General features: G+C 37.8%; 1 long non-coding RNA gene across 1 annotated transcript; it reads left to right on the top strand.

Moving 5' to 3' along the window:
- Positions 1-3,793: 3,793 nt before the first annotated feature.
- LOC117597964 (uncharacterized) lies at positions 3,794-6,052 on the top strand. The gene is made up of 3 exons (XR_004578704.2): positions 3,794-4,851; positions 5,065-5,241; positions 5,421-6,052. It is a non-coding gene; the product is annotated as an uncharacterized LOC117597964 (long non-coding RNA).
- The last annotated feature ends 348 nt before the right edge of the window (positions 6,053-6,400 follow it).

The following is a 6,400-nucleotide window of genomic DNA, read 5'->3' as shown; positions in this document are numbered from 1 at the left end:
TGTAGAAGAATATCATGGTCTAAAGTATCGAAATCTGCACTCAGGTCAAGAAGAACAAGAATGGAAATGTGATCAGAACTGACACTCAGCCACAGATCATTTAAAATCCTGACCAAATGTGTGCACACCACAGCTCATTTGTATTTAGTGATGCAAAAACTCCATAAAAGGTACATGGAAGTTATTTTGACTCACATCTACACCAATAAAAATATTATTAATCAGTAGTCACGTTTACATGGACACTTTTTGCTTCAATCGAAATGAAATCAATCAGATTGATTAATCCGATTGCAGTGTTTACAAGAATGCTGAATAAAGTAATCGGGTTGATATGCACGTTTACATGACAGAATCGGATTTGATCTTCTGACATGCGCACAGTGCACGAATACACGTTTCCCGCCGTTCCAACATGCAGATACTAGCAGCCACTCTCGTCATTGCTTCTTTTTTTCGTTTTAAAAAGCAGAATTAACATTTGCCTATTTCAGCTGCTAATTAGAAGACAACGAGCACGTGATGTTTTGTGCGGTACTGCGTGTATTTATCAAGCAATTAAAATGCTCCTTCCCGAGCCCAGAACAAGGCGTCTGTGGATAAGGGTCCGAAGCAAGGACTGGTGGGACAACGTTGTCTTGCACCACTTCACAGACGAGGAGTGGAAGCAGAATTTTAGGATGACACGACAGTCATTTATGACACTATGTTCAATGGTGGAGGGGAACATGGCACCTGGTGAGGCTACGATCAGAGCCCCAATACCGCTGACAGCCGTGCGTCATACGTCATTACGTGATTTGTACGTCGTTGCACATGCGCAGATCTATCTGGTTTCATTTTCAACCCGATGAAGTGTTTACATGTCCTCTCCATCGGATTAGAAAAGGTTTAAACCACCCCTTGCGATCCGAATGAAATTTTAATCGGTTTTGGCCAATTCATTCCGATTGACCTGTTTACATGTGACTTTTTAAATCTGATTGTGCTTCTCGTCCAATTACAATCGGATTATTAGTATCCATGTAAACGCAGCTAGTGTAACAGCACCTGGGAGGGCCAAAATCTGGAAACAATTTACAGGACAGATGAATTAGGTGTGAATGTGGTGATGTGAAAAGAAAACAGTTTGACATGAAAGGCGAGAAAAAGAGAACTACACTGTATGCAAGTGATCATGGACACCGACCATCACACAGAGAAACTGCTGGGTTCAATAGTTTTAAAGTGTCTCAGTGACTGTTGGTCAGAAATCTCTCACACTGATGCGCTCTTCAGCCTCTCACGCTACAATCAGTCACTTCTTTCTGTTTGAAACGTGACAATAACAAGAAATCCAGGCACTGATACACTTGGACATGCACAGGAATGGCACAAGGTTGTTGTGTTGGTTAAATTAGTGCTGGCTCTAAAGTGTTGAACAGCATTTAAAGAAGATGATTTTGTCTTAACTGAATAACTCATCTTATTTGTGTTAATTTATGAATTTGTGTTGGCTTGCTTTTTAAATTATTTATTTCCTATTTAACATTTCTTTAATTAATGAAATTAATATGAAACTGAGTTTCACAAAAGTTTCATTAAATTGGTGTGTAATTGAAAAAATACTTTAAATGATTTAAATTTGACATCATAATCCATTTATAAAGTCAGTTAATAACTCACTGACGATCATACAATTTGAAGCCGATCAATCAAGCTTCACCTTATTTAGTTTTATTTTATTTGTAAATTGACACAAACTCAGGAGCTCTTGTCCCCAGTGAGACCCCTAGCACACAGGAACAGGAGTCCAGTGTTGATGCTATTTCCCCAAGCTCCAGCTCAGTCCAGAGCTCCTCCATAAGTGCCTAATGAATGTGAAAGTGTGAAAGGAGTGTGTGAAAGAGAGTTTGGGGTGTTATGTGATTTGTATCTGCGTGTGAAAGTTATTAGATTGAGGTCCAAAGAACAATGAACAGCAACTCTTTTACCGTCTCTGTGTAATTCAACTTTGTATTAATGCTGAAATATCTACATCACTTCTCACTTAAGAACAAAGTTCATTTATTTCTACAGTGTGTAGATCAGTGTACATTACACACATTTACTTTAATAACATGCCAGTACTAGTCACACTTTACAGTGAGGTCAATAAGCCAATTTCTCTGATGTTATCTGTCCTCATGGAGCTGTTACCATTTTATAGACCTGTTTCTATTGTTCTATGGGAGCAAAAATATTCCAGAAAATGTTTGTAATGGAAAGTAAATGTGTGTATAATGTACACTGATCTACACACTGAACACACTGTAATGAAGCAGTAAAGGACAGTGTGTAAATGTGTAAATGTTCTCCAGCAGAACTTTCCCCAGAGCTGCTGAACACACTGTATGAAAAACTCTCTGCTAGAAATAAAGAGACGTGTTTGTTCAGAGTGGCCTCTCTGTTATTATCTTGTTTCAGAAAGTTAAATACATCGTCTCATATGAGCTGAGACACATGGATCTGTCCAAGAGCAGTCCAAGTTTATACACAGGCTGTTCATTTTATATTTTTATCCTGACATTAGAACCTTGTGTTCAGGTAGACAGTTTATTTCCCAACTGATGGAAAAACCTCATTTCACAATCAGATAAATAAATCAAACATTTCATCATTTCTCTTCCAGGCTGTGTGTGTGTAATCTGACAGAGGAAAGCTGTAGAGTTCTGTCCTCAGTTCTCAGCTCAAACTCCTCCAGTCTGAGAGAACTGGACCTGAGTAACAATAAACTGCAGAATTCAGGAGTGAAGCTGCTCTCTGCTGGACTGGAGAATCCACACTGTACACTGGAGAAACTGAGGTATAATAATTGACTTGAGAAATTGAGAAATGACTGTGTTTTTATATAGCTGTACATTTTAGAATATGGTTTAAATGTTTGTAAGAAACTGAAATGTGTTTGTAAGAATCAGATTTACTTTCTAGATTAATTCTATTCTATTCTACTCTGCTCGCTCTCACACGTGTGTAGCTGAGAGATTGTGGAGAGCAGAAAGATGTCCCTGCTCCTGTAAATGTGCTGATGTGGTGTCCTGTCCTCTGATTTCTGTGTGTGTGAGAAACACACTGACATTTCTGTTACATGTTAAACTTTAGCTGTATTATGGCTGTGTTTGTGTGTTTGAGATCAGTGTTCTGATATTTCACCATTTCTCTTCCAGGCTGTGGGGGTGTAATCTGACAGAGGAAAGCTGTAGAGTTCTGTCCTCAGTTCTCAGCTCAAACTCCTCCAGTCTGAGAGAACTGGACCTGAGTTACAATAAACTGCAGGATTCAGGAGTGAAGCTGCTCTCTGCTGGACTGGAGAATCCACACTGTACACTGGAGATACTGAGGTACACACGCACACACACACACACACACACACACAGTAAAATAGTGAAACTAGTCTAGGAACATCACTTTATCACTCCATATTACATACAGAAATGATTTTGTGTGTGTGTGTGTGTGTGTGTGTGTGTGTGTTTGTGTGTGAGATATACAAATACTGTATATTCTAAGTCTTGCTCTCTGATACACACACATCATATCCATGACATTTTGACAGATTTTTATTTTAACCGTAAATTTTAGGTATTATATTTTTAGCTATTTAAATGTTTGTAAGAAACTGAAATGTGTTTGTGAGAATCAGATTTACTTTCTAGATTAATTCTATATCATGAATAAATAAAAACTGTACTGATGAATTGTAATTATAGCTGTTTAGGTCTTGTGTCTCTGCTAGAGGTGTAACACAATGCTATTATCTGTATCTGTTTAGAGCTCAAAATATTCATAACCGTTTTCGTATTCAGATTTAAACAGGAAGTGGAAAACAGTAAAAAAAATCAGGGCTGCTGAAAAAAGAAAATATTTTTCATTCACAAATTATAACACATTTATTTTTATTTATTCATTCATTTATTTACTTATTTTGGTATTTTAATTATATAACTTTTTTTCAGCTCCTGAACCAGACGCCCTGTGAAACTTTCTGGAAAGCTTTCTATCTTCTATCTAATGTGACTGAGTAAAAAAGCTAACTATGTTTCAAAACAACAACGTCTTTCCCAAATCAAGAAACTGTTATTTACCGTTGACAACAACAGCCACCTAATAATATTTGATCAGATTTACTTTAGCTTTTATGTTTGTTACATTCCAGAAAGGTCAGAAAAGTTCACTGGACACGCTATCAGAATCTGTTATAAAGCTGGACATGGTACCGGCTCCATGAGGACAGATAACATCAGAGAAAATGGCTTATTGACCTCACTGTAAAGTACCACTAGTACTGGCATGTTATTAACTGGTAGTGTGCAGTTCTATAATTCTTTATTTTCTGTAATAAAATGCACTATATCTGCAGTGTTGGTTGTAGAAACTTGAACACAGATCAGAGTGTATTGTTTGTAGGCTGCTCGCTCTCACGTGTGTGTGTTATGTACATGACCTAATGGTCTTATAATAAATTGTAGCTGAGAGATTGTGGAGTGCAGAAAGACGTCCCTGCTCCTGTAAATGTGCTGATGTGGTGTCCTGTCCTCTGATTTCTGTGTGTGAGAGAAACACACTGACATTTCTGTTACATGTTAAACTTTAGCTGTATTATGGCTGTGTTTGTGTGTTTGAGATCAGTGTTCTGATATTTCATCATTTCTCTTCCAGGCTGCGTGAGTGTAATCTGACAGAGGAAAGCTGTAGAGTTCTGTCCTCAGTTCTCAGCTCAAACTCCTCCAGTCTGAGAGAACTGGACCTGAGTTACAATAAACTGCAGGATTCAGGAGTGAAGCTGCTCTCTGCTGGACTGGAGAATCCACACTGTACACTGGAGATACTGAGGTACACACGCACACACACACACACACCACAGCAGAGTTTTAATAAACACAGCTACATCCAGTTTTCATCTGTGGTAATTGTAATTGTAGTGATCTGATATAATTTTCATCATTGTGTGTGTGAGATGGAGAGTACAGTATATAAAGATTTTGTGTAGTTCATGTTTTCAATGCTAAAACTGTGTTAATTGTGAGAAGGTTTTCTTTCTTGCAGGATGCCTTACTGCAGTATTACAGATGAAGGTTGTGCTGCTCTGGCTTCAGCTCTGAGGTTAAACTCCTCATCACACCTGAGAGAACTGGATCTGTACTATAGTATTCCAGGAGAAGCAGGAGTGAAGCTGCTCTCTGATCTACTGAAGGATCCACACTGTAAACTGGAGACACTACAGTGAGTTACTGACTTACTGCCTCTTTACTGTACTGTATTGAATGATATTGAATAATATTCCCTGTGTACTGTGTAATATTGACAGTTTTTCTCTGTGTGTGTATGTGTATGTGTGTATGTTTGTGTGTTGGTGTTCATACTGATGTTTGTTTACACTGATGCTCTTCTTTGTCTTTCAGCATTAAGGATCGCAAACTCACCAGGACTGGCGTATGACAGGAGTCTCACCTCTGTCGTGGCAAACACTCTTCAATTCAGAATAAAAAAGACTCCCAAAGACTAGGGGTTCTGGAAGCCAAAAATCAATAGACTTTATTGAAACTTGAAATTTATTGAAACAACAAAGCCGAGATGGTCTGCAGAGCATCTGATTTACATAGTCGTGGTTAATGCTTTTATACAATTCTAATATTCTTTATACAAAGCTCTCATTGGGTGGAGTTTTCTTTTTTTTTTCTTTTAATCACACACCTGCCTCTCGCCACAATTATTTCACTGTCCCCTTACATTAGTTTTAACCGTGGCGAGGGGTCAGTAAGTTTAATTTTTAAAAAAATTTGCCTTCAGACATTGGCCTTCAGACACTAGCCTTCATCTTAAAAAACATCTCAAAAACACCACCTGCAAGGTTACACCAGTTTGTTTTCACAGAAATATCCTTGTAAAATTATATGCATAGAATTGATACAGTGTAGTGTATAAAAGATCACAGTACTGTTGCATAGATACTGACTGACATGATACTGATTTCAAATACTGATTGACAAGCATATTGATAAAGATATCAGAGAAATTATTCCATACCTTAAACCTCTTTTCCAGGATAAAGCAGTTTTGGTGAAGCGTTAGAACCCGTCCCACATTTCCAGCAGTTTGGGAGCTGAATCATTCATATTCAGATGTAGAGGTTCCATAACAATAACCGTGACTGATCACATCCTTTTATCCACTCAGCTACAAGTTACTTCAGGCTTTAATAACATATTTTACAATCCAAAGTCAAACCCTTCAGCGTCTACACACAACACAGAGATATCATCACATCATCACACTGATTACACAAATACACATCCATGTGTTGTCACTGTTTATAGCTTAGTTTTAGCGCCACATTTTTATCTATTTATTCAGTATGTGTTTCTGCTCAACATGGATTCAT

This window comes from Pangasianodon hypophthalmus, chromosome 9 (assembly GCF_027358585.1).
Source record: "Pangasianodon hypophthalmus isolate fPanHyp1 chromosome 9, fPanHyp1.pri, whole genome shotgun sequence".
In the NCBI taxonomy this organism is placed as follows: Eukaryota; Metazoa; Chordata; class Actinopteri; order Siluriformes; family Pangasiidae; genus Pangasianodon; species Pangasianodon hypophthalmus.
This window is presented reverse-complemented; position numbering and strand designations above follow the sequence as displayed.